Source organism: Oryctolagus cuniculus, chromosome 2, assembly GCF_051225735.1.
Source record: "Oryctolagus cuniculus isolate XC-2025 breed Fujian yellow rabbit chromosome 2, ASM5122573v1, whole genome shotgun sequence".
NCBI lineage: Eukaryota > Metazoa > Chordata > Mammalia > Lagomorpha > Leporidae > Oryctolagus > Oryctolagus cuniculus.
In genome coordinates, this window is record NC_142868.1 from 182,882,501 (window position 1) to 182,908,110 (window position 25,610).

At 41.6% G+C, this 25,610-nt stretch overlaps 1 protein-coding gene across 9 annotated transcripts in view; it reads right to left on the bottom strand.

Annotated features, from left to right (window-relative positions):
- Window positions 1-25,610, bottom strand: part of NCOA1 (nuclear receptor coactivator 1) — a 262,111-nt gene that overhangs the window by 124,233 nt on the left and 112,268 nt on the right. The gene's annotated exons all lie outside the window — the stretch shown is intronic.

Sequence of the window (25,610 nt, forward strand, 5' to 3'; positions counted from 1 at the left end):
TAAAGAAAAAAACCAGCCTCTTATTGGCTTGGGGAATCAGAGAATGTAGATCAAAGCTACTAGAAAGCTGGAAAGCAGCACAATAGAATTATCTATACTAGACACCTTGCACACCTTCCCTGCATTTTGCCAGTTTTGGCATGTACTTATTTTGTATGTCTTTGTTTACAACTGCATGACAGTTTAGTACTTGTACAGGTTCACACTACATGACACTCAAGATGTAGAACTGTTCCATCACCACAAAGCCCCTCTTGCTGTTTATAATTACACCCTTCCTCCCCTTTCCTTAACTCCTGGTAACCATTTGCCTGTCTCCATTTCTGTAACTGTGTCACTCTCAGAATGCTGCATAAATTGAGTCACACGGCATGGATCCTTTTTAGATGGTTTTCTTCATCGAGCATAACAGCCTTGAGATTCATGCAGTTGCTGCATGCATCAACATGTCATTCCTTTTTATTGCTCCGTGGTACAGAGGAATCACAATATTTTTTCTTTTTTTAACCACTCAGCCCTTGAAGTGTATTTAAGTTGTTTGTAGTTTTTAACTTACACATACAGCTGCTATGAGTATTCATGTATAGGCAGTTGTAAGAACCTAAGTTTTTAGTACTCAGGGCTGCAACTGTTAGCTGTATGGCTAAGTGTATGTTTTAAGATTGTTGGGGGAAGAGCTGGTCAATAGAAACTATCACAGATGATTGACATGTTGGACTTAACAAAGACATTAGTGCAGTGACTGCAAATGTTTAAAGGCTTAAAAGATATTATAATGGGTAAAAACATTATAAATATTGGCAGCAAATGGAAAAAAATAAATAAACTGAAATTCAAGAACCAGAGAATTCAACATCAAATTCAGAAATTTACTGGTGGGACCAGCATTATGAAGCAGTGAGTTAAGCTGGTTCACTCCCCAAATAGCTTCAATGGCTGGGGTTGGACCAGGCCAAAGCCAGGAGCCCGGAGCTTCTTCCAGTCTCCCACATGGGTACAGAGGCCCAAGCACTTGGGCCATCTTCCACTGCTTTCCCAGGTGCATTATCAGGAAACTGGATCAGAAATGGAGCAGCTGGGCCTCAAACTGGTGCCCACATGAGATGCCAGCATTGCAGGTGGAGGCCTAATCTACTACGCCACAATGCTGGCTCCAGGCTCCATAGAAACAAAAATTTTATATCATATTTAAGCAAAAAATAATAAATATAATAACATAAACAATAGCATAAAGATAGAAAATTAAAAGAACTAAAACCAAAATTTGCTTTTTTGAAAAAATCAAAAATGGATAAATCTTTGGAAAGACTGATAAAGAAAATTTAAAAACTGAAATTACAAATATAAGAAATGGGATGTCATTACAGACCCTACAAGCATTATGTTCTAAACAACATTATGCAAATAAATTCAGTAACTGAGATAGAATGAAAAATCTCTCAAAAAATACAAACTACCACAATAGCCACAAAAAGAAATAGACTATGTGTATTAGAGAAATTAATTTTTAATTAAAACCAAAATAGAACTCCAGGCACAGATGGCTTCATTGTTGAGTCTGTCAACACTGAAGGAAGTAACACTTACAATCTCGATACCCTTTCAAGAAAATAGGAGAGGGATACCTCTCAGTTTATCTTACTAGGGAATCAGAACCCTAATAACAAAACCTGAGAAAGATGCAACCAGTAAAGAAAATCAGCCTTGTGAATGCAGATGTAAAATAGCAAATCAAATCCAGTCATAGAGAAAGATAATACTTCATAATCAAATGTGGTCTATTTCTAAGGAATAAAGATTGATTTAAAAAACAAAATCATCAATATAACTATATTAATATATTTTTAAAAACTCTATGCAGAAAAAGCATCTGACAAAATTCAGCATTCATTCATGGTAAATAAAATTCTCAGCAAACTAAGAATTAAAAAGAACTCCTTCAATCTGATAATGGGAATCAATGAAAAACCTAGAGCTAGAACAAGTCCTTTAAACACTGAGACTAAAGGAAGAATGTTCACTTTCATCACTGCTATCCATCAGTGTATTAGATGCACTGGGGATCCTACTTTGTGCAATAAGGCAAGAAAAGGAAACAAAAGCATGTTTGAGAAGAAAGACCTAATTGTGTGTGTGTTTTTTTTAATTATTTAATTGATAGATAGAGTTAGACAGTGAGAGAGAGAGAGAGACAGAGACAAAGGTCTTCCTTCTCTTGGTTCACTCCCCAAATGGCCACAATGGCCGGCGCCGCGCCAATCCGAAGCCAGGAGCCAGGTGCTTCTCCTGGTCTCCCATGTGGGTGCAGGGACCCAAGCACTTGGGCCATCCTCCATTGCCTTCCCAGGCCACTGCAGAGAGCTGGACTGGAAGAGGAGCAGCCGGTACTAGAACCTGGCGCCCATATGAGATGCTGGTGCCACAGGCAGAGGATTAACCAAGTGAGCCATGCGCCAGCCCCCTAATTGTTTTTATTAATTTAAACAATTGTAAGGTACATAATTCTAAAGAATCAGAAAAACTATTATTAGATTTATAAATGAATTTATCATAAAATATTCAAAGGTGAACACAGTAAGTGTATTTGGGAAAGTGAATTCCCAAGGTTAAGCACACAAAAACAACTGTTTCTAGAAAACTGCAGCAAAAAATTGGAAAATAAATTTTAAAATAATCTTATTTATAATTGATAACACCAACAATCAAAATAATTGGGAAACAATTTGACAAAGATGGCAAGACTAACACACTTAAAATTATTAGGCCTTCCTGAAAGAAACTAAAAGAGATTCAAAAAAAGAGTGACTCAGTATGTTCATGAGTTCAAAGATCGAATAATGTTAACATGCCAATTCTCCCCCAAATTAATTCATATTAAAAAATAAAACTAGCGGTTTAATTTATGCATATCTAGTACATTTTAGTATCAATAAGCACAAACCTATTTTCATTGTTTTATAATACATTAATATGTATCTCTCCAGTAATTATGTAATTATCTGTGCTAGCTATAGTTCAAATATTTAAAGTTTTTCCTCACTCTGCTCAGAGCAGACACTGGATACGGATGGATCAAACCTCTGACAGATCCATGACTACTGAGCATGCCTGGGCATGGAGGCTTCCAACTCCATGTTCTAACATTTCCCCCACAGTGAAGCCTTTCTGCCTTCATTATCTGCTCCTGGTGCTGGGTTCTGGCAGGTGCGAGGACTAACACAGCACCTCAACTCCTCTTAAGGTGGTAGAGCAGTGCCTATACGGCAGCTAACAGAGAAGGAGTAACGGGGAAATCTAAAATCCTCTTGCTTTACTATTTTGGAATTAGGCACCTGTGCTGGGCCAGAATTTAAACATACAAACAGGACAAATTAATACCTACCAATCTACCAGCCAGAATGAACAACAGTAAGCATTTCAATATATTCTGATTTCTTCAGAAATCAACCATTACCAGTTGCTACACTTGGAATTCAATTTGTGCCCCCTCCACCACCCCTGAACTCATGCAGGGGATTAATCCTCAAAGTTACATATTAGTGGTTTTAAGAGGGTGAAAACTTAACTGATTATGGTATTTAGAAGGGGGTTCTCATGACTGAACTCCTGATGGCTTTATAAAGACATCACTAACAATGTAACCGGTTAAGACGCCGGTTAGGATGTTCTCATCCTAACGAGAGTGTCTACATTTGATTCCTGGCTCCAACTCCTTATTCTCATTCCCTGTTCCAACAGCTTCCTTTGCTACAGCAGACCCTGGAAGACGGGGCTGATGATTCAAGTGGTTGGAGGTGTAGACAGACTTCCCAGCCCTGGGCTTTGGCCCTCAGCCACTGTGAGTATTTGGGGAGTGATCCAGTTGATGGGAGCACTCTGCCTCTCAACTAAAAAGGTTTTAAATATGCTGTTCTTGCTTTATGCACGCAGCATTACAGCTTTGTGCCGATATTTTACACACACATGGGTATGTGAGTACTTCAGAAAGCTCAAAAAATAGAATTTAATAACACTTAACAGTGTGAATCCTGTTACATTGTTCTCAGTGATGTCTTTGTTTTCTAGTAGTGATGTTGCCACATGTCAAGGAAAACATACTCTGTACTTTATAAACAGCATTCCTTTAAATCCTTACAACCAAACTTCTCTTTAAAAAAAGAAAATAGAATTTAAAAATAAGTTTATTTGGATGCAAAAATTTTAAATCTAAGCATAGTTTTTTCATAATATGCATTTTCCAAGAACTTTTTAAAGATCCCTCACATATGTAACTGTATAAATAAACATATACATAAAGTTTTCTCAGCTGCCTGTTTTCCCCAGGTTTTTCTTTTTCTATTTGCTTATTTTGGTTTTTTAAAAACATATCAGATGCTTTTCTCGGATTCCTGATGGCATCTTCTTATTGGGGCAGAAGCTGATTCTAACTGCATACATGGGGTTACTGACCATGGCCTTCACTATGGGTAACCTGCCTGAAGCGAAAAGCATGGCTCCCACCTTCTACCAGTTACCCATATTCCTCCAGCAACTACAGACCTGTGAAGCAGTTTCAGAATGGTTAACTTACTTCCTACAAGAAGCAGATTTACCAGGTGGGGTGCAGTATTTACGTCTAGCTCTTTTTTTTTTTTTTTTTTTTTTTTTTTTTTTTTTTTTTTTTTTTTTTGACAGGCAGAGTGGACAGTGAGAGAGAGAGACAGAGAGAAAGGTCTTCCTTTGCCATTGGTTCACCCTCCAATGGCCGCCGCGGCTGGTGCGCTGCGGCCGGCGCACTGCGCTGATCTGATGGCAGGAGCCAGGAGCCAGGTGCTTTTCCTGGTCTCCCATGGGGTGCAGGGCCCAAGCACCTGGGCCATCCTCCACTGCACTCCCGGACCACAGCAGAGAGCTTGACTGCAAGAGGAGCAGCCGGGACAGAATCCGGTGCCCCGACCGGGACTAGAACCTGGAGTGCCGGTGCCGCAGGTGGAGGATTAGCCTAGTGAGCCATGGCGCCGGCCTGTCTAGCTCTTTTTGTCTTTAGGTTTCTCTCCCTGGCTCGGTGAGAGTCCCAGAGACCCCCTCAGGGATGGCGGCCTTGTTATCCAGTTGGGGATCCAACAATGGAGAAGCAAGCAGCAACTCCCAGCATTCAAACTGCCAGTGCTCATTTAATTTACCTCTAACCTTCCATGTGCCTGGTATTCACCACCCCAGAGATGCCCCACTGTAGTCTAGAGAACGTATTTCAGGTCTCCCTCCTGCCAGGGGGAGGGAGCACACTGGCACAGTGGCAAAGTGTGAGGAAGGGGACCTGGGCATCTGCCCCTTTTCCAAATAGCTTCAAATGCTCTTCCTTATCTTAGTGTTCTTTCCTTCACCTCCACTTCCAGAGTTACCCAGCACTAGAGTACCCAGTCTTTCTGGAGACTCACCAGGACAAGTGCAGTTTCAGTGAAAATGTGAGTTAAAACAGGTGTAATTGGTCCTCAGCTTTCCCCCTTACCAGGGCTCACTCAGAGGAGGCAATATTGTTGCTAAGATTCTAGCTGGTTTCTCAACTAAAAAATTTTGTTACTGACTCTCCCATTCTTCTCTCTCTCTGGATTTATAACTTTAAAAAAATTCATTTCATCTTTTGTTGTTTAAACTAGTTTTGAAAGTGAATAATATTTAAGTATGTGCCCATTTACCCAGGAACAACTACTATATGCTATTATTTCTAAATATTTCATTTCCTATTATTTTGTAAGTGTCTTAAAATTTTTATATCATGTATACTAGTACCACTTTACTTTTTTTTAAATTTTTAAAATTCACTAATTTGATGTTCTTGAGAACCAGCTAGCAACTGAAAATACTCAATAATATACAGAATTATACAACAGAAATAGAATTAACAATGGGCAGAAAGACCAGCACAATTCACTTGGAAAGTTTAGAAAAGTGGCCAGCTTTAGACCAAGGCAACACCTCTGTGTACACATAAACTGACTCATGATTGTGACTTTTAAAAAGCAGGAAAAACCCAAACAACCCCATCTTCCATTAGCAACTATTGCCCTATGTGATGCCAGTCAAAAGAACCTAGAGTCTTAGGCTCTGTCTCTCAGGGAGTAAGAGAAATTTTCAAACCTCTGAGGATGCTGGATTCTCTTACCTAAAAACACTAATTTGGAAGTGGAATGAAAGTAACTTGTTAAAAACAACACTTAGTATAGGCATTATTTAATAAAGTTAGTGCAGATGCAAGGTTATTTTTGTTTCACTTTAACTGTTCTTTAGGATATACTTTTTGATGGGGCGAGAAATGAGTGAAGCTAGCCAAAACTGCCAGTGAGCTGGGACTCATACTTAGGTTAGCTATGCTGCCACCCATAGTGAGTCATTATAAATAAACCATTAACACTAGAAGCAACCATAAATTATTTTGGTAACATGGAGTTATGCTTCCACAGTAACTTCTGTGTTTTTGTTAACTTTATCCCAAATAAAATTTAAGAAATAAGTGGCACTTAAAAAATTGTGTGAAGAAATAAGCTTTTTTCTTGGACGAGACCAGAAGATTTTCATAAAAGAAAACAGAAGAATATTACAGCCTTCCTATTGATGACACCAGGGTTGTGCTCTCCAAATCGAAGACAAACATGATTTCAATAAAACCTGAAATTAAGCCATCTATATTGAAAGCGATGTAAGTTCAAAGCAGGTGTAAACTTTACTTACTTGCTTCCTGCACAGTGTGGGGTTGCTTTATTAACACTATGTAGAGGAGACCTGGGGCTGGGGCTGAACTACAAAGTATTTACGTTTTGGAATAGAATAGCAATAGGCTATTTTTTGTTGATTAATTTTAAATTTTTAAATTTTAAATTTTTCTTTGTTAATCTTTCATTTTTAAAAGGCTGATTTAATTATTATTATTACAAAAAGCTTTTATGAGAACTATTTCACCACATAATTTTTTAGGTATCTTTAAAAATCTGGGCAAATTCACAGAGGCTAAAAGACATAATTCTGTCCGAAAGATAAGAAATCTGCTTCTGCATGGCCAGAGTAAGATTTCCAAGGAGACTGTGGCTGGGCAATAAATCTGGGCACCTTAGTAAGTGGCAGAAGTTCTACCAGTAGACCAGCAATAAGGACAGCCACTTCCCCCAAGGAAGTCCCCTGCATACGTACAGCAGCACATATGAAGAGAATGGACATGCTGCTAACATTTGTAAGAGCAAAAAATAAGAATTACTCAATGCCATCAATAATAGAATGGATTAATAAACTCTGATACATTGAAAGAATGAAACCTCAAACCAGTTAAATAAATTATCTGAGCTTCAGCTATTCTTATCTGCCTTCTGGCAACCAAATCCTCTTTTTACAATAGTACAGCATTATGACTGAAACTGCGAATTTTGCAGTACAACCTCATAACTAATTTTCTGACATTAACCTTTCCATGTCTCAGTTTCCTTAACTACAAAAAGTGGAATACTATTTATACCTAGTCAAGAGTTGTTGGGAGAGTAAACATTCAGTATTTTTAAGTTACCCAAAACAGTGTCTGGCACATGGTAAACACCATGGAAGTATTTGATTAACAAATAGACACAGCCAACTAAATTTAATATTTCTTCTACATAGCAGCTGCCTTTTAATAAATGAGAGGGCTATCATGTTTTCTTTTCATTTTTGCACGACTTGGACATCATATATTACTTTAATTGTTTGTTACATCCTCCTATTTCAGTAAAACATACTCAGGAGGCTTTATGTATCTTCACATGGCTTTTTTATTTTTAATTCTCATTCTGCTTCTAGGGAGACAATGACACATAAATTCTAAATTTTCAAGATAAAAAACAGGATTATTGGCGAGCGCCGCGGCTCACTAGGCTAATCCTCCACCTTGCGGCACTGGCACACCAGGTTCTAGTCCTGGTCGGGGCGCCGGATTCTGTCCCAGTTGCCCCTCTTCCAGGCCAGCTCTCTGCTGTGGCCCAGGAGGGCAGTGGAGGATGGCCCAAGTGCTTGGGCCCTGCACCCCATGGGAGACCAGGAGAAGCACCTGGCTCCTGCCATCAGATCAGCGCAGCGCGCCGGCCGCAACGGCCATTGGAGGGTGAACCAACAGCAAAGGAAGACCTTTCTCTCTGTCTCTCTCTCTCACTGTCCACTCTGCCTGTCAAAAAAAAATAAAAATAAAAATAAAAAAAAACACACAGGATTATTAAACATCTTTTATGTGTGTATGCTGTTTTCTAGTTTAGCAGTAACTTCCTTAAGAGACAGTGTTGGGCCTGCACTGTGGCATAGTAGGCTAATTCTCCACCTGTGGTGCTGGCATCCCATACAGGTGCTGGTTCAAGTCCCAGCTGCTCCTCTTCTGATCCAGCTCTCTGCTATGGTCCGGGAAGGCAGTATAAGATGGCCCGAGTGCTTGGGCCCCTGCACCTGCAGGGGAGACTTGAAAGAAGTTCCTGGCTCCTGGCTTCAGATCAGCTCAGCTCTGGCTGTTAGAGCCATTTGGGGAGTGAACCAGTGGATGGAAGAAGACCTTTCTCTGTCTGTTCCTTTAAAAAGAAAGACAGACAGACAGACAGACAGACAGAAAGAAAAGAAAAGAAAAGAAAAGAAAAGAAAAGAAAAGAAAAGAAAAGAAAAGAAAAGAGACTGTGCCTACCATCCATCAACAAAACACCTAACAGCATTTGAACAAATAAATGGTAAGAGCTAAGAAAGCTACCCTTGCATCCTTTCTCCTGAAGTGAACACAAGAAGGCAGGGAATAGGAGCATGGAATCATTGAAAGTGAACACACATAAATTTAAAACTTTCTTTTTTAATTAAAGAGGCAAAAACTCAACCTTTTTAAAACCAAAGGTTTATTTTCTCTGATTATAAAAGAACTACTTGCTTTATGAATCAAGAACAGAAAATATAAAAATGTAATTAATCTCACCTTCTTTTGCCTAGATAACTCGCTCTCAATTTTTTTTTTTTTTTTGGAAGATAGTATTTGAGTCGCTTTAAACTTCTAAAACTTATCAAAGGGCAGGAAGTATTTTGTGCAGTTGCTAGGCTGCCACTCCAGCTTCCTGCTAATGCACAAAATACTAGGAGGCAGGGGGTGATGGCTCCAGTACTTTGGACTCTGCCACCCTTTTTTTCCCCCTTATTTGACAGGCAGAGTTAGACAGTGAGAGAGAGAGAAAAAGGTCTTTGTTCCGTTGGTTCACCCCCAAAATGGCCGCTATGCCGGTGCTGCGCCGATCTGAAGCCAGGAGCCTCCTCCTGGTCTCCCATGCGGGTGCAGGAGCCCAAGCACTTGGGCCATCCTCCACTGCCCTCCGGGGCCACAGCAGAGAGCTGGACTGGAAGAGGAGCAACTGGGACTAGAACCCAGTGCCCATATGGCGCCTCCGCAGGCGGAGGATTAACCAAGTGAGCCACGGCGCTGGCCCCAACCTCTAGCTCCTTTTAACCCTGAACTCTCATCCCTTGTTTGACCTAATAGGCTCAGGGTAGGGAGATCTGAACTGAACCATCCACCAACCTAGCCAATTTTCTCCTTCAGCTTTCAGGTGCATCTTAAGAAACTACACCCTACTAATTGCCCGTGGCTCCTCCCAATGCCTTCTAAAGGTAGATACACCTAGAAAACAGGGGCATACAGCTCAGACTTAGCCCTTCTCTGTTCATACATGAATCTATACACACATGTGCACATGATCATTCACACACTTGTTCCTTGGAGAAGTACCAGTGTTCTTCTACATTCAATTCAAGAATCTACTGAGTATCTTATGTATGCGTATGACATCTGTTATGGATTGAACAGGATGTGGCCCTCCAAACTCATGGTTAATGGATTAAAACTAATGGTTGATAGATTATGGAGGGGCTTGATCCAATTATGGTGTATGAAGGAGGGGCCTTTGGGAGCTGATGGGAGGATCAGGTTGCTAGCTTGGAGCAGCATGAGAGACCATGCAGAGGGTGACGGAGAGTGTGCTTCCTGGGACCCTCACTGCTCCCTGGCTCACCACGTGACCTCTCCTCTGCACACACTCCGCACTGCCAGCCTCCACCAGGCACCACACTAACCAGGCCACTCCACCTTGGACTGTGAACCACCAAAATGTAAGCCCAAATAAACCCTTTTCCCTTTTAAATTGCTCCCCTTAGGTATTTCAGTTAAAGTAACTGAAATGTGGCGCCATGGCACAGCAGTTTAATAAGCTGCAGCTTGGGATGCCTACACCCCATATCAGAGTGCTGGTTTGAGTCCCAGCTCTTCCACTTCTGAACCAGCTCCTTGCTAAAGCACAGGGGAAGTAGTGGATAACGGCTCAAGTACTTGAGTTCTTGCCAGCCAAGTGAGAAACCTGGATGTAGTTCCTGGCTCCTGGCTTCAGCCTGGCACAGCCCCAGTTATTGCAGCCATCTGGGGCATGAACTAGGGATGGAAGAGCACTCTGTCTCACTGCTTTTCAAAAAGTAAAAGAAATCTTTTTAGAAGTGACAAAAAGCTAACACACCTTAATAAGTTCAGTCTAACAGAAAAAGGCACAGAACCTGTTATAAAAGCCAGCAATCATCAAGGAAAAATAGTTTTTACTAGTAACAATGAAAAACAATCCCATGACCCCACAAATAATCAAATTAATATCTCCAGAAAAAAGACTGAGAAAGAATAAGCAATGCACAAAGGATGACATGCAAATAAACAATAAAAAATAAAAAATATACCCATCTTAATTTATAACTCTTTGAATTAAATTAAAATTATGGCAAAGTAATTTTTCATCTATCATATTGGCAAAAGATTAAAAAGACTGGCAAAATCCAGCACTGGCTCAAGGTCTAGAATAATATAAACATCCCACATCAATGTTAGGAATGTAAATTGGTACAACCTTTGTAGAGTTACCAAAATAATTAAAATGTATGGCCCATCATTTAAGAATTTGTCTTAGTCATAGAAATAACCAATCAAAAGGGCAAAGGTATGTAAGTATCAGGTTTTGTTTTTTTTTTTTTTTTTTTTTTTTTTTTTTTTTTTTATTTTAAAGGCAGAGTTGGAGAGACAGAGAGAGACCTTCCATCCTCTGCTTCACTCCCCAAATGACTGTACTGGCCGGAGATGGGCCAATCTGAAGCCAGAAGCCAGGAGCTTCTTCTGGGTCTCCCACGTGGGTGCAGGGGCCCAACCACTTGGGCCATATTCTGCTGCTTTTCCAGGTGCATTAGCAGGGAGCTGGATTGGATGTAGAACATTTAGGACTAGAACCAGCACTGATATGGGATGCCAGGCAGTGGCTTTACCCACTACACCACAGCACCAGCCCATTTTATTTATTATTTGTTCTTAACCAGGAGCTGCTTTATCCCCTGGGGAACACTGAACAGTTTCGAGGCCTTTTTGGTTGTCACAACTCAGGGTGAAGATATCCACTGGCTAGATGTCAGAGACTTTGCTGAACATCCTACAGTGCACAGCATGGCCCCCACAACAAAGAGTTCTCCAACCCATTATGTCACTAGTACTGTGGTTGAGAAACTGTGGTATAGGAGATTCAGTAATTTTTTCCATTGTAGCCACTGCTGCTCCTCCCCAGAGGGGAGAAAATGAACTGTTATTTAGGTCAAAGTCCTGTGTGCTGACGGCCTATGGAACTAGCAGAGGGGGCCAATGTGCAGTAAAAGGTCATCTGCTCTGTGGCTGCTCCTCTCCTATGTGTATCAGCCACACTGCTCGATGCTTAAGCTGATGCAACCTCATTTCCCTTTAGTGGCTCAGCATTTTCCTCTCAGTTAACATGCCAGGACACACGAGGACCAGCATGGTCACCGGTAATACCATTTACCTGTCACCCTGTGAACAGAACTTGACAGTCAGCTAACAGAGTTAAGGTCCAACATCAGGTTTAGGGAAAAGACACAAAGGTGTGAATTAATTCCTAACACAGCTTCCTAGGATACAGGAACACAAAGAACATACATTCCCCGTGGGGAATGTAAACTCATGAGCTCTTGAGTGGAGGATGGCCCAAGTCCTTGGACCCCTGCACCTGCGTGGGACACCAGGAAGAAGCTCCTGCCTCCTGGCTTCAGATGGCACAGCTCCGGCTGTTGCAGCCAACTGGTGAGTGAGACAGTGGATGGAGGACCTCTCTCTCTGTGTAACTCTTTCAAATAAATAAATAAATCTTAAAAAAAAAAAAAAAAGACATGTGCTTCACATGCCAGATTCCTGGAAAAGAGCCAAGTGGGTAAGTGAGCAACTTCCTCCCACTCCTCAAGATTATGGGAATCACAGTAACAAATCTTTCACCTCATGATCAAAGTGGGGTAAGTAAGAGAGAGGCTGGGACACACAAAGGAACAATTTCTAGCTTAGTTAACTAGAAGAAGTTATCATGAATCCAAAGTACTATTTCTTTTCAGATATTCTGCTGTCACTTCTTACCACAAACCCACAGAGATATTTCCTTAATTACCATAAATTTCATCACATACATGTAACTTTTACATAAAGAGAAAAATCATGTATATCCCAAATTTTTATGTATCAAGTTTCATTCTATCTATATTAATTTAAAACATTTCATTCAATGGAATCCTAGTGTGAATCATTTTTCAACTGCTCAACTTTGATCCAGCTCTCTGATAACGGCCCAGGTGCTTGGGCCTCTGCACCTGCAGGGGAGACCTGGAAGAAGCTCGTGGCTCCTGGCTTCAGTTTGCCCCATCTCTGGCTGTTTGGGGAGCGAACCAGCAGATGGAAGACTCATCTCTCTCTCTCTCTCTCTGTCTCTCTGTAACTCTGCCTTTCATGTAAATAAATACGTATTTTTAAAAAATTAATTACATCTCTGCACATATTTTATAGTCCAATTTATATGAAGCAAGTAAATACAAAAACATTTTAAAACACAACAAAATACATATTAAAATTTCCTATATTGTTTTCAATACTCTCATTTAAATTAATAATTTTGAATAGTTAATAATAATGTGCCTTTTCTTCGTCTCAGTTTGGGGTAACTTTATCTTTTTGAGAAGGAATTTAATGACATTTATAGAGTGAATAAGGATTTTTTTGGAAAGATTGGAAAGAATTTTGTAGATCTATTCTATAAGGAAGCATCAATGGGATTCTAAAGAAGTTGAGAAGGGCAGGTAGTTTTGGGGAGATTAAGTCAGGAAGAGGTAGGATGTAGCAGTTTAAAGAGAAATAGGAAAGTCTGACAATGAACAAAAATATTTAAAGAAAATTACAGAAAGTAGCTCTCACTGTTATCTACCTGTTCTCATCCCCCCAAAATATTTAAGAGTTTACATTATTTATCATCAAAATGTAATTCTGGAATTATATATTTTATTTTATTTTTTGCTGATTTCCATGTCTCTAACAAGCCTCGGAGAGAACTGCAAGAACAGAGAACGGTGGTAGTCTAACGATCGACATTTGCCCCTGCTCTTACAGGTGGTTCTTCTCTCCCTATTCTCTCCCTTATCAAGAACAAGATACTTCTTCAAGTCAAGGAACCAGATGTCCCGGTTACCTGCAGGCTATGATGAAGCCAAGGATCCTCATGATCCCTGACCCTTATTCTGTGCTGTGCTCACGGCTCATCTTTTTTTTTTTTTTTTAAATTACAAAAGGGAATTTGCTTCAAAAGCATAAGGAAACATTTACATTTGGACAAAGTGACAAATCGGTGTATTGCAAAAGAAAAAAGGAGCCTGTGGTATGAAATTTTCATTTAAATTTTAGAAGGAAAAATAACCCAAGTTTTACACTTTTGCCTTAGGAAGGGTAAGGGGAACAACAAAGTGGTAAGGGAAGAAAGACAGTTAACTCAGTACTCAACTGGAGAAGGCCAAACCAATTTTGCTCAGCTCTGACTTTAGTCCCAACAGTTTCTGTACTTGAAATGGCTCCTCTATTTCTGAGGTCCAAACATGCTGTTCACAGTTTTCAAATGACAATGTTTCTACGTATGTTCAGATTCCTAGGGAGCTTAGGTTCAGTTCAGTACTGTTTAGAGATTATCACTATGACCACTCCATAGTCAAGTTCACCAACTTCTTTTGCTCACTTGTATCATTTTAGTCTTTGAAAAAATTTTCCCCATAACCATGAACAGAATCCTAACAAAGGGGCTTTGCTTTTTTCCCAGTGTAGAAAGGGGGAATGGAATCACAAACTATTCCTCAAAAAATACATCAAACTCCTAGAAATCTCATTCAGGCATTTGCCTTGAATAGCAAACTTGGAGGAAGATTAACTGAAACAAAAACATATGAAACATTCAAATGTAGAGCAGAGGATCTATGCTATCAAAAAATACAAAAAACACTAATGTTACTTAAACAAGTCAAGCTCAATACAGCTTATCTGTTTTGAGAGAAGAGTATCAAATCCTTCATGTTTTATCCTTGAGTTTTATTGTAGCAAAGCAACTTGACAACTTTTCATGTTTGCAACTGAGCATCATCTTTTTTTTCCAGAGAAACAAAAAAATTTAAAAATAAACATGAACAAAATTACAATAAAGAATGTCAATTCCAAATAAGATAGAACCTATAGGTTCTGCTGATTCTCTTATTGAGGGGTAAGGTGTAAGTCATCATTAGGAGTAGATTTTATTTTTAAAAAGTGTCGACTTCAACTGCAAGGATCTCCGCTGGAAATCACAACTCAACATGCCAAAGGAGAAGTCATGGCTGATCCTCCCTACACTGCCTATCAAAGCAGAGCAGCTGGGGGTCCCACAAAGGTCACGGACAGTAAGAAGGGATCAATGAAGTCATCACCACTGCTATTAGTAAAATCCGGAGTATGTGTCCCAGTGATTTTGAACCTAAGCCATACTTGTGGTAAAAGGCCAGAGAATTTCCAAAAATTTGGAAAATGAATCTATTTTCAGTTTTATCTAAGTTTTCCCAAGCACTTCATTTGTTTAAAACAAACCCAAATGAATATTTTCCAAGAAGAAATAAAGGACCATATTAATAAAGAACTACTATTTAAGACAGTTGGTCCACTGTAATGATGCTTAAGTCAAAGCAATTAACAAGGGAAAGAATTCAGGAAACGTCCAGTTTACTGCTGACCATAGTACAAGAGTGTAAAACACACAAACACATTTAGTTCCTCTCATGTTCCAATCTAACAAAGCAATACTGGTAATACGAGTAGTAGGTAACATCAAATTCCTAATCACAAATGAAAAGACCGTACAAAATGTCTCTTTTCTATTTAACCATCTGGAACACATTACAAACTCCCTGAAAGCAAGAGAAATCTGCAAGTATAATTACACTCTGGGACTATTAGCATGACATGCTTCAAGAAATACTCCTAATAAGATGTGATATAATATCTGGCACTAAAACTGATGGATTTTCATTACTTGGTTATTTGCTCTTACTGACTAAATTCCCAAGAAAACCAATAAATTGTCTGCTGAATAGGGGAGGAAAAAACAAAACAACCAACAAGGGCAAAGTATGGCAGGTTGCAGAGGTGGAATGGGAGGAATGGGCAAAGATTTGCAAAGGCCTGAGATCAAGCCATATTTTCTTTCCCTCCCTCCTTTCTTCCTTCCCTCTCCTGCTCAAATGTGGCAAAACTTCTGCGTCCTGGTAGAAAGTGAGATGTCAGGGTTAAGAGAATATACAAAATTAAATATTGAGTTGGCTAAATTCCACTTGGCTGAAGGTCTTGAGACCACACTGTAAACTTGAGGAAAATACTCAACATTGACTCAGTTTTTCATGGTTTTCGAGATTTAATATATAGCCAGCTAACGGGATAGCGCTCCAGTCCTGAGCAATGGCGGCAAGAGGACTGCAGTGACTGCTGACTGACTCCTACCGAGCAGCTGGACAGGGCAACAGTTGGAGGGAATGAGACGTCACAATAATTCAGCAGGAGTTGGGAGAGGAAAAGATGGGCCAAACTGTTTGCATGTGTGAATTACATGCTTACTGTATCACTTTACAAAATACATATAAGAAAGAAGAATAAATTAAAATCATCTATAATTATGTTATCTAGCATCAACTAAGGTGAATATCTTCTACCAATACAAGGGTACTTCAGAAAGTCTGTGGGAAAATGGAATTAAAATGTTTATTTCAGCACAAAAAATATGAAATCCATGAATAGCTTTTTTTTTGTTTTTTTTGTTTTTTTTGTTTTTTTTTGACAGGCAGAGTAGACAGTGAGAGAGAGAGAGAGAGAGAGAAAGGTCTTCCTTTGCCGTTGGTTCACCCTTCAATGGCCGCCGCGGCCGGCGTACCGCGCTGATCCGAAGGCAGGAGCCAGGTGCTTCTCCTGGTCTCCCATGGGGTGCAGGGCCCAAGCACTTGGGCCATCCCTCCACTGCACTCCCTGGCCACAGCAGAGAGCTGGCCTGGAAGAGGGGCAACCGGGACAGAATCCGGCATCCCGACCGGGACTAGAACTTGGTGTGCCGGTGCCACAAGGTGGAGGATTAGCCTATTGAGCTGCGGCGCCGGCCATGAATAGTTTTTTCTAACAAACATTTTCCATGAAATTTTTGAAGACCACCCCCCTCATGTACATGGCTTTCAAAAAATTTTGGCACCAAAATAAATTTAACCTTTAATTCCATTTTTCATAGACTTTTGAAAAAATATTTATTTTATTTATTTGAAAGACAGAGTTACAGAGGGAGGGAGAAACTGAGAGTGAGGTCTTCCATCTACTAGTTCACTCCCCAGATGGCTGCAACGGCTGGAGCTGGGCCAATCCAGAGCCAGGAGCCAGGAGATTCCTCCAAGTATCCCACGCAGGTGGGTCCAGGAGCTCAAGGACTTGGGCCATCTTCCACTGCTTTCCCAGACCATAGCAGAGAGCTGGATCAGAAGTGGAGCAGCTGGAACTGGAACCAGCGCCCATATGGGATGCCTGCACTGCAGGCTAGGGGTTTAACCTACTGTGCCATGGTGCTGGCCCCTATAAACTCTTTGAAGCACCATTGTATGAGCACAGATAGGTACGAGTATCAGTTTTAATGATTTCGGAATCACCATATAGATACTGTTTGACAGCATCTTTTTTTTAAAACTAACTTTTATATGTAACTTCTCATGTCATCACATATTATTCTACAAAGTTTTTTGGTCTATAAAATATTTCTGTGGGTAGCATATTCTGAGGAATGCTGTGGTACAGCACTTCAGATTCAGTTTCTTTTTCTATTAAAACAATACTGTGATGAGGTATCAGTCACCTGGCTCAAGTGTTGCCAATACTCAGGGTCTTATCTCTTCTGAATAAGCTCTCACCAAGACCGAGGCTACTGGCCGGAGGACTCATCAATGCCAGTTAGCCAGGCTTGGGCGTACAGGGGACGAAGGGATAATGAATTCACTGTTCCATGCATTAGTTATGAGGGGCAGTAGGACATCCAAGTGAGTGTGTCCAGTTGATTTCAAACAAGGGGGGTATAAAGGTTTTTGGGACCACTAACACACTGAAGGTAGTGGAGTGAATGAGACGGCCAAAGGAAGGTGTGAAGGAAGAGAAGAGAACAAGCGACCAGCACTACGAGCGGCTGCAGCCTGCTGGAAGAACAAAGACAGAACATGGACAAAGGTCAGAGAAAAATCGGCAGACGCTGAGGATGGAGAGATCGTAACAGTCAGTTTCAAGAGTTATTGTCAGACCTTCCAGAACAATCATTATAAATGCCTAGACAGCCAGGAGCCCTTGCTGAAGCAGACTCCAACGAGGCAGGGTCGCTTCCCCGAAAGCCCCTTGAATTCAGCACACCCCAACCCCACCTCAGCTCAGGAAGCAACAAGCTTTCCTGCTCAGTGATTCCACCACCGTCCTCGACTTCATGCCGCAAAGATCCAAAAGGCCACGGACTGCACCGACGATACATCATAATGTCTCTCGAGGCGGGAGGACAGCTAAAACTGTTCTCCTCCTCCGAGGCTGTGGTCAGTCGCGGTATACTAAGATTTGTTATGGGAAACATGTCTACGTGCACAATTTCAACACTACTTTACAGACTTTCCCAAGTACATTTTCAGAGTTGATTTCATTTTATGTTTCCTGTTTCTGTTCTCTGCTAAACCCTCAGGAACCAAGAGCGTTAGTCCCCCATCAACTACTTTCCAGTGTTTCCAAATACATGTCCCAACTGCTGCAGCAACTTCACTCATTACTCCTGTAACTCCTGATGCCATTCTATACATCACCACAGCTGATTCCAACACCCCCTTCCCTCCCCCAGACCCACACTGCTTCCCGACCAAGAAATCTCCTTTATTCATTTCCTATTTTTCTTAGCCCAGTTTTACCAAAAGTAGTCATCTTGCGTAGTATTTGTAAACAGCATTTTGGTAAGGGACACTATAGAAAGATGGGAAACTTCAGCTCCCGTCTATGTAACAAACTGCACCAAAGTAAACCATTTACTATGGATGAGCCCACTAACAAGTAATCCAGCACACGTGAAGGATGGTGGCGAGGGGAAGGGAAACGTGCACAGACACAGCACAACTGGTACCTACCCCAATGCACAAATAACCCTTTCTAGCCGCTGAAAATCATTGTTCCCTTGCTCCACTCCCTTTTTCTCCCCATATGCGATAACAGTACTGAATAACAAGCATATGGACTCCAAAAAATGGTATTTGATAGAAAAATTACATCAAATAGTTACATTTATTTTACTTTAAAAAATCTTCTTTAGAAAAGCCTAAATCTACAAGAAGGCTCTGAAAAGTCTGATATTTACCTAATAAAAGTATGAGGGGGGGCCAGCGCTGTGGCTCACTTGTCTAGTCCTCTGCCTGTGGGGCCAGCATCCCATATGGGCACCGGGTTCTAGTTCTGGTTGCTCCTCTCCTCGTCCAGCTCTCTTGCTGTGGCCCGGGAAGGCAGTGGAGGATGGCCCAAGTGCTTGGGCGCCTGCACCTGTGTGGGAGACCGGGAGGAGGTACCCGACTCCTGGCTTCGGACTGGTGCAGCGCTGGCTGTAGAAACCATTTGGGGAGTGAACCAATGGAGGGAAGACCTTTCTCTATGTCTCTCTCTCTCTCTCACTGTCTAACTCTGCCTGTCCAAAAAAAAAAAAAAAAAAAAAAAAAAAGAGGGAACCTCAAAACGTTCTAGAAAATGAAATTGAAAAATAAGCTTGATTTGGGTGGAAAAAAGTTTTGGAAACTCATGCATAGCATTTTCATAATATGCATTTCAAAGAGTTTTTTTTGATGACCCTTTATATATTTTTTCTGGTATCCCTGATATTTTCATTAATACTTAGTGAACAGAATATCTTCTGGAAATGACAAATTTCTCCTAACCTCCACTTTGCTTCCTGGATTTGCTACTCTAATCCCTCCCACTGCCATCCTCCTCCCTCTGAAAAGCTAGTCCTCATTTATGGTTTGCTTCAGTAACCCCTCCAGTGTGTCTTACAGCACCCTAAACTGGTCTCTTTATAGCTTCTAGGAAAGTAACCATGTAGCTGTTTGGATATACAAATAAGTAGAGTTTCTCCTTGTGAGCAGAAAGACTGTCTTGTTTTATGCCCAGATCTTGGAACACTGCTTAACATCACATGGAAGTCAGCACTAGCTCTAGCAGCACCATCAACCAGCACTCAACCACTGCTCCGCCAACTAGGGCTTACTGGAGTCTTCTATATAGAAACATCACTTCCTTAGAGTATACTTTGAGTTTTGATATACTTTGAATTTTGATACTGGCCATCTATTTTGTGCCAAACAATACATTATAGGTTCCATTTATTTTTATTTCTTTAAAAGCTCAGCAAGTAAAAAATAATTATCCTTCTTCACAATGAGAGAATCAGAGTTCAGAAAAGATAAATGACTTTCTCATGGCTATACAGTAACCAGTTAAGGAGAGATTCATGCCTAAGCCTATCTGACAATGAACTGAGTCTAATTCTACTTTTTTGTTCTGCCTTCCCAAATCCCATACTGAATCAATAGGAATATATAATGATTCAAACATATATCTCTTGTGATCCTCTGCAAAGTCAGATCACCTTTAAAATTAATTTGTGAATTATCTGGAAGACTGTAAAGATGGGGGGTTAAGATTACATGACCTACAATCAAACTGACTACTTGGATTCAGCTATTAATTCTGCTTCCCACTAGCTATGTAAATTTAGATGATTTATTTATTTTCTCCCTGCTTTAATTTATTAACCTTTAAAATGGGGTTAGTAGCAGTAGCTAGATTTGTTGTGACAGAAATGACAAGAAATATATGTGAAGAGTAAGTACTAGAAAGAACAGCCCAGAACATAACAGTAGTACTAACAGCTAAGTTAACTGCATTCTTACTCTGTGTATCACCTTACTTTTTTAAAGATTTATTTATTTGAAAGGCAGAGTGACAGAGAGAGGGAGAAACAGAACAAGAAAGCACCTGGGCAATCCTCCATTGCTTTCTCAGGTGCATTAGCAGGGAGCTGGATCTAAAGCAAAGCAGTCAGAACTTGAACCATTGCTCCAAAACCAGATGCTGGTGTTGTAGGTAGTGGCTTAACCTGCAGCACCACAATGCTGGCCCTTACAGTAGGTATTTTTTTTTTTTTAAGCTACCGAAGAACCATTAAAAAGAAAGGCATGATTACTCTAAAGTGCATGCCAAGTAAGGAATGCTTGTCTTCTTGACCTCACAGGTAAATGTGGGAGGAAGAAGAGATCATTTTCCGAAAACAGCCTCCAGAGGAATCCTAATAAAGCTGCCAGGGAGAGGCCAGCATCACGGCACAGTGGGTTAAACTGCCATCTGCGATGCCAGCATCCCATATGGGCGCCAGTCATTATCCTGGCTGGTTCACATGCCTGGGAAAGCAGCAGAAGATGACCCAAGTGTTTGGGCCCCTGCTACCCTTGTGGGAGACCCAGATGAAGCTCCTGACTCCTGGCTTTGGTCTGGCCCAGGCCAGGCCACTGCAGTCATTTGGGGACTAAACCAGAGCATGGAAGGGCTCTGTCTCCTTCTTTCTTTGTGACCCTCTGCCTTTCAAATAAATCTTCAAAAAACAAAACAAAACAAAACTGGCAGGGAAAGAAGTGAGATTAAGATGCTCAGAATCTATTAAATCCTTTTAGCATTGTTTAAAAATGTAGTTTCATTGCTATCTGTAAAAAAAAAAAAAAAGCAGAATTACTTTTTTCAAAAAACAATAAAACTAGGGAATTATGGAAAGTTTTCCATGTAAACTACCTGCAATTTTAAACATTCCATCCTCTAACAATTTTCTAAGTGACAAGCTTTATGGCATCATTCATTACTTCTATATGGCAATAACCTGTACCAAAACCTTGAAAACACGGACTACTTGGAAAAAAAGATCAGTTTGATTTGATGAAAACTGAAGTACAGACTATCACCTGAGGTGCATAAGCAATTTCAGTGATTCAAGTTCTACGCACATTATAAAAATCCCTGTAAATATGATCCAAAGAGCAGTAGCAGGAAGAGGCTATCAAGACTGGGAACTTACTAGAACTTACTAGAATGAGGCTTGAGAAGCAGCTACAAGAAGAAACAGCATTATCCTTGAAAGCAAGCAAGAGGAAGTAGGCTAAGCCACGGAGACAGCAGTAGGAACACGTGGCTCTGGACGGAGAAGTGTCCCAACGGACGCCACTGTGAGGAGCGCAGGCGAAGTGGCCAACACAAAGGCGTAGTCGGTGCAGTGAAAAACAACGAGCAGCGAGTGGGAGATGAGAACCAGATCACCTCAGTGTTACCTCGGCAAACACCTGACGCTGTGGCAGACTGTGAGACTGGCAGACTAACGATGGAAACTGAGATAAAAAAAAAAAAACAAAAAAACAAAAAAAACTCAATTCTGAAACTGACTGAAGCTACAGGATCCGGTCACAAACATGCTGATGGCTATAGCAGGACCAAGTCTGAGGCACACAAAAATGATATTCATGTGAGATAAAAAGGTTAAAGGGCTGCATGTTAAATTTTAAGATAATTTCAAACTTAAAAGTTTGTTTTTTTAAGATATGGTACATTTCAGCTTTAGCTAAACTTCCAACTTGTGGGGCCTTCTGCTCACCTGGGTTAGCCTCACTTTGTAAATAAGGCTTCTCAGATGTTATCTATAAGAACTTGAATCTGACACCCTCAGAAATCCTTCCCAGAAAATAGCCTTAAATAGCCTCCCATTTTGAACTTCTAGTTTTCGTTGTCTTTGTCATGGTTGATACTGACCACACATTAGGTAGAAATGATCTACCATTTACTTGCTACATATCATACCATTTACTTGCTGATATCTTCCAATATTAAATTCTGTATGATAAAGTTTCTAATAAAAGTATTCTAGTTTCATCAATTAGAATAAAGTTCCTTAAAGAAGGTCCCCTTATTCTATGTCTCAGTGGCCAGTATACTAGTATACAATGATATAATAACTTTTACTGTACAGAATATCTAGTGAATCATACATATACATCATTCATCAAATTTCACTTTTCAGGGCTGGTGCTATGGCATAATGGGCTAAGCCTCCACCTGCAGCACTGGCATCCCATATAGGCACTGGTTCGAGTCCTGGTGCTCCTCTTCTGACCCAGCTCTCTGCTATGGCCTGGGAAAGCAGTAGAAGATGGCCCAAGTCCTTGGGCCCCTGCACTCAGATGGGAGATCTCGAGAAAGCACCTGGCTCCTGGCTTCTGATCGGCACAGCTCCGGCCATTGTGGCCATTTGGGGAGTGAACCAGTGGATGGGAGACCTCTCTCTCACTCTTTTTCTGCCTCTCTGTAACTTTACCTTTCAAATAAATAAATCAGTCTTAAAAAAGATGTATATTTGGGGCCAGCGCTGTGGCACAGCAGGTTAACACCCTGGCCTGAAGTGCCGGCATCCCATATGGGCACCAGTTCTAGTCCCAGCTGGTCCACTTCCGATCCAGCTCTCTGCTATGGCCTGGAAAAGCAACAGAAGATGGCCCAAGTTCTTAGGCCCCTGTACCAGCATGGGAGACCCGGAGGAAGCTCCTGGCTCCAGTCATTGTGGCCAATTGGGGAGTGAACCAGTACATGAAAGACCTCCCTCTCTTTCTCTCTGCCTCTCCTCTCTTTGTGTAACTTTGACTTTCAAAAAAATAAAAAATATTTTTTAAAAAATGTATATTCAGGCCGGCGCCACGGCTCAATAGGCTAATCCTCAGCCTGCGGGGGCCGCAACACCGGGTTCTAGTCCCGGTCGGGGTGCCAGATTCTGTCCTGGTTGCCCCTCTTCCAGGCCAGCTCTCTGCTGTGGCCAGGGAGTGCAGTGGAGGATGGCCCAAGTACTTGGGCCCTGCACCCCATGGGAGACCAGAAGCACCTGGCTCCTGGCTTCGGATCAGCACGGTACGCCGGCCGCGGCGGCCATTGGAGGGTGAACCAATGGCAAAGGAAGACCTTTCTCTCTGTCTCTCTCTCTCACTGTCCACTCTGCCTGTCAAAAAAAAAAAAAAAAGAAAAAAGAAAAAAGAAGAAAAAAAAAAAAGAATACTCTGAGGGGCTGGCGCCGTGGCTCACTTGGTTAATCCTCCGCCTGCAGCACTGGCATCCCATATGGGCACCAGGTTCTAGTCCTGGCTGCTCCTCTTCTAGTCCAGCTCTCTGCTGTGGCCCCGGAGGGCAGTGGAGGATGGCCCAAGTGCTTGGACCCCTGCACCCGCATGGGTGACCAGGAAGAGGCACCTGGCTCCTGGCTTTGGATCAGCACAGCAGCGGCCGTAGTGGCCCTTTGGGGGATGAACCAATGGAAGGAAGACCTTTGTCTCTGTCTCTCTCTCTCTCTCTCACACTATATAACTCTATGTGTCAAATAAATAAATAAGCTTTAAAAAATACTGATTTCACCCTAATTTTCATTACTGTGCCTTGAAAATTTCCTGATGTATACATTAAGTAATGCTGTTCATAAGCTTTAATTTTTTTCCATTCTGCACTTATAAATATAAGATCCTAATATACCAATATGTTCGTGGCTATTTCTATAGTGTTCTTTTTTATCTTATTTTGTTACTAATAGTTATAGCAATTTTAACTTTTCTTGGTTGATTTCCTTTGTGAGAATGCTAGGAATGTTTTTCCCACCCCATATGGCTGCTGGTTGGTGTCCGGATGCTCCACTTTCACTTTTCGCTCCCTGATGCGAAAAGCAGTGGTAAATACACCAAGTGTTAGGGCCCCTGCCACCCATGTGGGAGACCCAGATGAAACTACTGCCTCCTAGCTTCAGCCTGGCCCAGCACTGGCTGTTGCAGCCATCTGAGGAGTGAACCAGCTGATGAACACCTTGCTCTTTGTCTCTCCCTCTCTCTCTATAATTTTGACTTTGTTTTTCTTTTTTTTTTTTTTTCCCAAGATTTACTTATTTATTTTAAAGTTACACAGAGAGAGAAGGGGAGGGAGAGAGAGAGAGAGAGAGAGAATTCTTCTATCCACTGGTTCACTCCCCAATTGGCTGCAATGGTCAGAACTGTGTTGATCCAAAGCCAGGAGCCAGGAACCTCTTCAGGGTCTCCCACATGCAGAGCCCCAATGATTTGGGCCATCCTCTACTGCTTTTCCAGGCCACAGCAGAGAGCTGGATTGGAAGTGGGGCTGCTGGGACTCAAACCGGCGCCCATATGGGATGCCGGCACTGCAGGGGCAGTTTTACCGGCTACACCACAGCGCCAGCTCCTAATTTTGACTTTGAAGGTAAATAAATCTTAAACAATATTAAAAAATATATTATCTCTAGGCCGGCACCGCAGCTCACTAGGCTAATCCTCCGCCTTGCGGCGCCAGCACACCGGGTTCTAGTCCCGGTCGGGGCGCCGGATTCTGTCCCGGTTGCCCCTCTTCCAGGCCAGCTCTCTGCTGTGGCCAGGGAGTGCAGTGGAGGATGGCCCAAGTACTTGGGCCCTGCACCCCATGGGAGACCAGGAAAAGCACCTGGCTCCTGGCTCCTGCCATCGGATCAGCGCGGTGTGCCGGCCGCAGCGCGCCAGCCATTGGAGGGTGAACCAATGGCAAAGGAAGACCTTTCTCTCTGTCTCTCTCTCTCAATGTCCACTCTGCCTGTAAAAAAAATAAATAAATAAATAAAAATAAAAAAAAATATATTATCTCTAATAAACTTTTTAAAAAAGATTTATTTTATTTATTTGAAAGACAGAGTTACAGAGAGAGGGAGAGACAGAGAGAGAGGTCTTCCATCCGTGGTTCACTCCCCAGATGGCCGCAATGGCCAGAGCTGCGCTGATCCGAAGCCAGGAGCCAGGAGCTTCTTCTAGGTCTCCCACGTGGGTGCAGGGGGCCAAGAGCTTGAGCCATCTTCTACTGCTTCCCAGAGAGCTGGATCGGAATAGGAGCAGCCAGGACTTGAATTGGCGCCCATTTGGGATGCCAGCACTTCAGGCCAGGGCTTTAACCCACTGCGCCACAGTGCTGGCCCCTCTAATAAACTTTTAAAAATTTGACCTAGTTAATGTCTCTGTCCTCAAGGACTTGGGGAGGTTTAGTAGAGAAAAGAAACAATTAAAATAATATGGTAACTATCGCAAGGTTATAAGCTCAGGATTTAATT